The following is a 9,287-nucleotide window of genomic DNA, read 5'->3' as shown; positions in this document are numbered from 1 at the left end:
GAGGAACTTGAAGCTCGAAGAGCTACCTTGAAATTTCTGGCAAGCTCTAAGCCCCTGACTTTGGAGAGGGATTTGAGGACTTAACGGCACCTCTGCTGTAACTTGACCTATAAGCTTTTAGGCCTGGGCGTGTGTCTCTGCCTGTCGGAGCTGCTGGGACCTGCCCTGAGGGTTTGGGTTTATTTGATCCTTAAACTGCCCCACCCCCTGCCTCCCAAGGCCCCCACCCATCCCAAACGCACACCTTCCTCCTTTGTTAACATTGGGTTCTGGGCATCTTAGTTCCTATTGTTTTGCCCCAGCTTGAAGATGGTCCATGACAATGGGTGGCTTAATCCTGCCTCTGTGTAGAGAGCCCACTCCAGTAAGTTGCTCAAATCAGGTTTGCCATAAAGTAGGACTCTGGGCAGGTCATTTTACTTTCTGGAGGGACCTGACCTATGGCTTCCCATCTATTCGGAGTCCCTTCACCATCCACCCCCCGCCACCCCGGGGGTTAGCCAAGGTGGTCCAGGATGGAAACCTCAGCACCTAACCAGGGCCTGATGTCTGCACAGCTTGGAGCCTTGGTGATCTGAGGCCCTGCCCACCCCCCCACCCCCCCACCGCCCCGGCTATTCTTGCCCACCCTGGGTGCTCTTTCATGTTGGCTCCCCGCTCTAGGGAACCACCTTTCACAGGGCGGAGGGAAGCTCTGCTGGGCACCCTGGGAAGATCCCAAGGGCAAGGCCCCCCACCATGGGGGAAAGTCCACCTCTGGGGTGGGGGCTCTTTTGCTTCTGAGGGATTTAACCCACATCAGGGCGTTGGGACAGCCAGTGAACCCAGAGAGCAAAACAGCAGTTCATCCCCATAGGTCTTGGGGACAGGACAGTGTCTGATGGGCACTGGAGTCTCCAGTGTGGGCCGGCATACGTGCATCGAGCAGGTGAATGAATGAGCAAAGTCCAGAGCCCGGTACACCCTCTTCTCCCATTTGCAGCTCCAGCCTCGAACTGAGCTCTGTCTGGTGACAGTGACCTTGCTGGGCCATATACAGGGTTAGGGATCCTCCCAGGATGGCAGGTCCCAAAGCTCAAGGGGCTGAGGGAGGCGCTGTGTCTCAGAGGCCCCCTGGCCCTCCTTGGCAAGGGAGACAGGCTGCGCACCAGGCTGGGGCTCTCTGGAGGCAGGAGGTAAGCAGTCAGCTTGAGCTGGACCCAAAGAAGGTGATAAGGTGGGTCAAGGGCCGGCAGACAGAACAGAGAGGCCATGGAATTTACTAGAAATGAGGCCAGATGTGGGGTCAGAATATCTGGGCTGTGTGACTTTGGAGGAGTCAGTCTCTTTGAGTCATATCTGTAAAAGGGGACAGTTACAAACAGCCTTAGGAGGTTATCAGGAGGATGGACGGAGATAAAGCATGTGACCTTGTTTTGTGAACTGTCAAGTCCAAAGTAAGGTTTCTGGTTTCTGTTATCATTGTTAAGTCAGACTTTAGCCTCTGGGTTCCCTCCTCTATCCTTCTGCCAGGGGAAAAGACAGACACCCCGCTCCCCGCGCCCTCCAACTAGAGGTTCTGGGTCACTGTGCGTTGTCCCGTTATTAACATGCTTCCCCTGACCACTGAGCTGGGACATTTCCAGGGAGGTGCGAGATGGTATGAAGTATCTTGTTTATCTGGGAGGGAGGAAAGGATGGGAGAAAAAGACACAGTCAGGGTTCTGGGTTCCTCAGAAAATTAGCATAGACTTCAGCTAAAGATAGTGAGTCTCAGAAACATGGATCCCGGAAGGAAGGTTTCATGTGGTGTCCAGATTTCTGAAGCCCCATGCTTCCACCACCAGTGACCTCCCCCCGACACATACACCAGGGAAAAGCAAAAAAACCCAGCTCTGGGCTCCTCTTGGTGCTCCAAGGGCCTGCCGCTCTCCATTGAGAACTCAGACGCCTGAGGCCAATCTGGGTTCAGATCCCACCTGTCACTGTATGACCTGAAAGAAGTCACTCGGGTTCCAGGGGGGGCTCAGTGTGCTCATCCGTAAATGGGGGGCATGTGGGTCCCTACCTCATGGAGGTAGGGTGAGGCTGGTAGAGAACGCAGGCCAGCCTTCAGCCTCAGGCTGGGGCCCCACGAGGGCTCCTGATGTGGTCGCCCGCTGGTCTCTGAATGAAGGGCTCATGTTAGACCTCTGGGAACGCGTTTGTTCCTGAGCATCCCCTCCTGGGGCAGAGAGGGGCCCATTCTCATCAGTGTTACCCCGAATCAAGCTAACAGAAAAAGAACGAATGCCATTATCTGTAGGAGGCAGTCTGGGACTTCGGATACTGATAAAGGAGTCTGCTGGGCTCCAGGTGGCCCTGGAGGGGCTCGCCCAGAGCCTTCTGCCATTGTCGCTGGAGAGGGGTGGGTAGACACCAGCTCTGCTGGAGGCAGCCCTTGATAACCAGAAACCCTCCTGGGCCCCCGAAAAGATGGAAAGAAAAGCAACCAGGGGGAAAGAAAGAGCTTTTGTCCACACCCGGAAAGGCTTGTTTCCTCCCCCAAAGCCCAAATCAGAGGTATATTGGCCTAAAAGGGGCACTTGGAGAAGGCAAGGCCGCTGTCAGCTGTTGAGAGTATTTTACTCTGAGTTAAGAATTCTACATCTCTGTCCCACCCAGTTGCTTTTACTCCCAGGTATCAGATTAAAGACAGAAAAGGCTAAGTACCCTGCCCAAGATTCCACGGCTAGCAAGTCCACTTTCTGGACTGAAACAAAGCCAGAGTCGTCGAGACTTGGAGCCCACGGTCCCAGCCACAAACCCACAAGATGGCAGGAAAGGAAACTGATTCCAGCTGAAGCATGAATGATCTTGTTACTATACTCGGCCACGGGAGGCAAGGGAAAGTCACTAGGGCAGACGGGACACCCATCCTATCGAGCAGACACACAACCTTATCAAGTCCAGGAGGGTTCTAGGCGTTAAAGGGGGCACGTCAGTCCAGGCGGTTCTTAGGGGACCTCTGCCTGTCCTCATTCCTACTATCACTCCGTCTCTACCAGCCCGCATCCACCCCAAACACTCCAGTTAAATTCCTTCCTGGAGCTCAGCGCGTGGCCACGGAGTGAAGAGGAGGGTGCTTAAAGCCAAAGGCATCACTCACCATCCTCTCTGTCCCAATGTGACGTGACACACGGACCCACATGTTCCAAGGGCTTAAAGGAACAACCCCCTCAAATCAGGAGGTCCTTGTGCCTGTGCCTTTGGTTGGGGTCACTCCTACCTCCTTCCCTCCCTTTGCACTGAGGCCCCCAGATCCCAGATCCTTGGGCTGACCTGAGGCCTGTGTGCTTCTGTCTGACGCCAGGATTTCCCTCTGCTTTCCTAGCCCCCCTGGGCCCCCAGAGGGAGGTTCCTCTAGAACAAACAGGTTCTAAGGGACATCTGTCTCTCCTCTGCAGTCTCTCCCCATATTCAAGCCGATGCGATTGTGTCTTCAGCCAGTGACTGCAAAGAAGCCACAAGGACGGGAAAGGGTCTGGCGTTTCGGTGTCCCTTACTCTTGTGGGAAGAATAAGGCAGAGGTGCCAGGAAACGTGTTTCTAGGCTGGGTGTAATTGTCAAAGCCCCTCATTGTGTCTACAGGGTTGGTTTTCTCTAGAGTTTTCTGTTTCCTGTAAGTACTGTCTTGCGTGTGTGCGTGTGTGTGTGTGTGTGTGTGCATATCTCTGTGTGTTTGTACGTGCATGTGTGCATGTGTGTGTCCTTCCTCGGGTCCTGTAAAGCCTTTCAGTCATAACAATAACTCAGCCTGATGTCAGGGCTAATTTACACTTCCTGGCTTGATGGCTTGATGCCACAGGATGCTAGCTTTCTCCTCTACCCAAGTCCTCTGTTGCCTTCACAAGCCAGCTGTGGCTGTAGACAGCGGACATGTCAGGTAAGCCAGCAATGAGGACTCAGTTTCAAGCTGCTGATTGCCCAGACCCAGACCAGTGGAGTTTCTGGATAACAGATAAATCTTGACTGAGTGGCAAGCAGGGATTCCTCTAGAAAAGCAAACTTTGCTCATGGAGGGGCACCCGAAGACACAGAAAGAGAGCAGGATGAGGAGGCATACGAGCCTTGTAATTAAATCTATAATAAACTAATTGCATGGAAATTTGCACGAGAGAATATTTCCCCCTTCTATCCCAGCACATAGTTTGGCTGCTTAGGGCTAATGATTAGAACGCTAGCAGTCACCCAGGCCTCCCACTTTACAGAACAGAAAATAAAGTCCAGAGAGGTGAAGTGAATTTTCCAAGGTCACACAGCCCTCTAATAGGGGGGATAGGATAGCTCTCTATTAGGAACCTGGGGGGATACATGATTTCTTCTAACCCTGGGCCAGCACTTGTCCTGCTGCATCGGTAGTTTTCAAAGATTTTATTTTCTTAAGTAGGGACTCCTTCTCTCTATACCTCAAGTGAAACTGTACGTGATCTAAAACAGATCAAGGTGGCCCTCCTACTGAATTTGCAGTGGGGTGAGCCTCCCAGAGCCCCACCTGCTTTAGCTCTGGAAGGTCTTCTGGGAGGTCCCAAGATATCAGGACACTGAAATTTACACCACCAGTCCTAACAATAGTAAGCCCTCAGGACAGCTTTGTTTCCACACGGTTCCAGGCACTTCTCTGGGGGCTTTTGCATGTATTAGATCGTTGGATCTCCAGAAAGCCCTGTGAGCGCGTACCCTGATGGGGGCTGCAGGTGCTTTGCGGAGCTCTGTCATCTACACATCCTGGCAGGCAGCCAGGCAGCAGGAACCTGGGATCTTGACATGGGATCGTTGCTAGTTGAGGTGATTTCTTGCACACATGCACTCTGTCCCCACGTGGGTGATCCTGTCCTAGCAACCCAGCTCATCCCTGTCCTTCCTTCCCATTCTCATGTCATGTCATGGCCCCCTCTCCCCACAGGTGTGGAGAAGGCATGGCTCCAGCTCGGGCAACTCTCTGTAGGCTTGCAGAGCCCACGGCAACCGTGTGATCTGATCCAAAGGCAAACTGGTGGCCTGTGGGTTGGATGCACCCTGAAGATCTAGTCCATTTGCATGCACAGCTGTTCTGCACAGGAGTCTGCAAAACAGACTCCTTCCAAGCAGTCATTTAATCATGCTTCTAGACTCTATGGGTCCTAGGAATGGAGACTAAGGACAGAAAGAATGGTTTGTCTCTGTTTCATGATGTAAGCCGTCTCTGCTGGGAAGACTGAAGACAGGGTTGGGGATGGGCAGGTAGAAGTGGGTGGGTATGGGTGGTGTGACTCATTGGTTGGGGGCTGGAATCAGACTGGCTCACCTTCACTCCAGAGGTTACTCCTGGCTGTCAGCCAGAACTCTTCCCTATGGCTTTTCCACATGGGGTGGTTTGGGCTTCCTCACAAGATGGCGGCCAAGTGTCCAGCTCAAGCATCCTAAGAGAACTGGACAGAAACTATATGATCTTTTATGACTGTATTGGTCTTTTAGGGCTGTTATAACAAACTATACAGTGTGGTGACTTAACAGAAATTAATTCTCATAGAGAATTCAAAATCAAAATCAAGTTCAAAATCAAGCTATCAACTCAGTTGGTTTCTTCTGAGGCTACAAGGGAGAAGCTGCTTCATGCTCCCTCTCAGCTTCTGGTGGACTCGGGCATCCCTCGGCTTGTAGACCCATCATCCTAATCCTGTGTCTTCCCTTGGCCCACTTCCTGCATCTCCACACTGTCTTCCTTCGGTGCCTATCTGTCTCTGTGTCCAGTTTCCCTTTTCATAAGGATGCCAATCATCTTGGATCAGAACCTACCTCCTCTTAACCTGATGATCTATAAAGACTCTATTTTTAAAGAAGGTCACATTCACGGGTCTTGTGGGTTAGGACTTGGACATCTTTTAGGGTGTCATAGCTCATCCCATGACAATGATCTTCAAAGTCACATAGCAGGGCACCTAGGTGGCTCAGCTGGTTAAGCTTCTGCCTTTGGCTCAGGTCATGCTCTCAGGGTCCTGGTCCCACATCAGGCTCTCAGTTCAGGGGGGAGTCTGCTTCTCCCTCTCCCTCTGCCTGCTGCTCCCCCTGCTTGTGCACTCACTTGCTCTCTCTCTCTCTCAGTCAAATAAATAAATAAAATCTTTTAAAAAGATCAAATAGCCTCACTTCTACTGTAGTCCTATGCCCTTCCCACCCAGGTTCAAGGGGAGGGCTCCACCTTTGAGTAGAAGGGTATCAGAGGTACCTTATAAGAAGAGCACATGTGGGGCGCCTGGGTGGCTCAGTGGGTTGGGTCGCTGCCTTCGGCTCAGGTCATGATCTCGGGGTCCTGGGATCGAGTCCCGCATGGGGCTCTCTGCTCAGCAGGGAGCCTGCTTCCTCCTCTCTGCCTGCCTCTCTGTCTGCTTGTGATCTCTCTCTGTCAAATAAATAAATAAAATCTTAAAAAAAAAAAAAAAAAGAGCACATGTGATGGAGACCTACTACAATCATTTGGGGAAGATATGATCTGCCACAACAAAGCTTGCTATATATATATGTACATATGTATATGTGATTGCTAACATTTAGGCTTAAGGAAATTTACATAAAATATGGGTTTCTGGATCTTGAAGAATCAGAAAAACCTAGAACATGGGGCTCTCACCCTGCCTCACCCCCCTCCCAGTGGCAGCAGTCAGGGAGAGCTGCCCCTTTCAGGAGGCAGCAGGTTCTTCAGCTTGACCCACTTCCTGAGCACCCTTCTCTGAGGGCCATTGTCAGCTGTCATCTTGTCACTGTGCATCACTGTGCGTCCCTTACACTCAGCCTGCTTCTCTCCTATATGGCCTTGAGGTCCACTCCCGGGGCCGTGGAGGGTGTCCCGTTCAATGGTCCAGGTTGTGCAGAGGAAGCTCCCCGGGGCAAGACCCCAAGAACTACCCCCTCAGGAGAAGCAGCCGGTGTCACGACAAAAACCACTGCACCCCGACTCCAAGAGCTGACAAGAGGGCCACGGAAAGGAACCAGCTTCTGATTCAGGGCCCAGTGTATGCAGAGCGGGTCTAGACAGGAGGACAAGGCTGGACAAGCTCAGACAACTGGCTGATTACAGAGGGCAGGGTGAGGAGGAATGGGGAGGTGAGCTGGAAAACTGCAAACAGATGTGGTCATATTCCCTCTAGCCCCGCCCCTAGGGTCGGCCCCTCCCCCAAGGTCGGCCCCGCCCCCGCCTATTTCCTTCCAAGAAATGACGTGGGGGCCACTTCTGAGATAGCTTCTCTGACTTCCCACCATTCCCATCTGTTTTCTAGAACCGTCCGGATGTTCCCTGCTATTGGCCAAACCCCTTTACAACTCATGTCACAAAAGTAAACAATCCAAGATCGCCAACTGTAGTTCAATGTCATCCTGGGAGCCTTGAACTAGAGCAGTAATTTTCTCAGCAGGAGAGACCATGGATGGGAAGCAGTCCAGCACTGGGAGTCAGAGGAGAGGCTCCAGCTCTGGGTCTCAGGCAGGAGTGTGGGCAGCTCCCTTCACCCCCAGGAGCTCTCTTCTAGCTGGAACCCGGGGTATTTTGGCTGGGGCAGTCCCCAGGCATCGGGGGTATCCCTGAGGACCCAGGCCCTGAACTTCAGGCAGGTTCCTTGGCCTCTCTGTGTTTCAGTTCCTGCCTTTGTGAGACAAAATGAGTTAATTTATGCAAAGCGGCTAGGAAAGCACTCAGCCAAGGGTGAGCTCTTGCTCGTGTGTACCCATGTCCTTGACCGCACCTGGGTGTCTTCCATCTACTGATGCACTGTTGTGTTCTAGCAAAAGATTGGGAATGTGGAGCCTTGCTTTGTGAGGCTGTGAGGTGTCCCCAGGTACCAGGCACTGTGCCAGACCCAAACAACCAGGTAGGTCCAGCCACTCCCTCTGCACTTACCCAGCAATGGCCACAGAGGGAGAGAGGGCCTCCCCCCACCGCCCGAGTTATGGTCACGGGCATCTGTGATTAATATTTTGCAGATTGGTGGTGGGTGAGGGTTTTTCCTGACCTCAGGGAATGACTGTTATTTGGCTCTTACTGAGAGGTGGAAACAATTTAAGAAGGGGGAGGTTGGGGAGAAACAGGAAAACAAGCATCCCATAGTTGCCAATTTCATTCAGGGCTGGCTGGTGCTTTTGTACAGAAAGCTAAGACAGCCGGGGGAGGGAGCAGGAGGGAGGCGTGAGGTCTGGGAAGTGCCTGGTCCTGGGAAGAAGGCCAGCCAGCCTGTGCGAGTCTGTTGAACCTAAACCCTCCAAGATAAAAGACACACATTGGAGCTCCAAGGAGAGCCATGGCACGTTCCCTGGGGCCACGATAACAAAGGACTATCGATGGGGGAGGTGGCTGAGACCAACACAATTTTATTCTCTCCTGTTCTGATGGCTGGAGGTCCAAAATCAAGGTGTCCACAGGACCACACTCGCTCCGAAGGTTCTAGGGGAGGCTCCTTCCTGGCCTCCTCCAGCTTCTGGTGGCTCCTGTAGTCCTTGGCATTCTTGGCTTGCAGAAGCGCCATTCCCATCTGTGTTCACATGACCTTCCCTGCGTTGTGTGTCTCTCTGTGTCCACTCCTCTTATAAGGACACCTGTCATTGGATTTAAGGCCCACCCTACTCCGGTATGACCTCACCTTAAATAATTATATTTGCAAAGACCCTACTTCAAGATAAGGTCACATTCTGAGGTTCCAGGTAGACATGGATTTCAGGGGAACAGGAGTCAACCTACTATAGCACCTTTGACTCCCTTGCCTGGGGGTCACGCCATAGAGGTTCTAGCATACATGGACTTGACCGGAAGCCACTTTAGAACTGGGGTCAGTAAACTCCTCTTGTTTTTATATGACCCGTGCGCTAAAAATTTTTACATTTTTAAATGATTCAGAAAAAATACAAACCAGGATGATATGGCAGTACACGTCAGAAGTATAGAAAATTCCAATTTCCATGTCCCTAAATAAAACTTGATCAGAATATAGCTACCCATTCACGTATATATCATCTTTGGCTGCTTCCTTGCTAGGACAGGGACTATGGGGCTGGAAAAGCCTGAAATATTGACCGCTCGGCCCTTTAGGGAATACGTGAGTGTTCACCCCTGTGAACGTCACTATCCTGAAACAATGTTTCCTGCCTGACCTGAATCCATCCAGAAAGATCCGTCCAGGTCGAGCAGGGTCTGACCCCTGGCTGGAGGAAGCTTGGTGGTTAAGGGGCAGTGGTGGTGGTGTTGGGGGGGGGGTGTCGTGCACCGTGAAGCCAGCCAGGCCTGGGGTCCAGTCCTGGCTCTC

This window comes from Mustela lutreola, chromosome 15 (assembly GCF_030435805.1).
Source record: "Mustela lutreola isolate mMusLut2 chromosome 15, mMusLut2.pri, whole genome shotgun sequence".
Lineage (NCBI taxonomy): Eukaryota > Metazoa > Chordata > Mammalia > Carnivora > Mustelidae > Mustela > Mustela lutreola.
The sequence above is the reverse complement of the archived record's forward strand: the minus strand, read 5'-3'. Positions refer to the sequence as shown.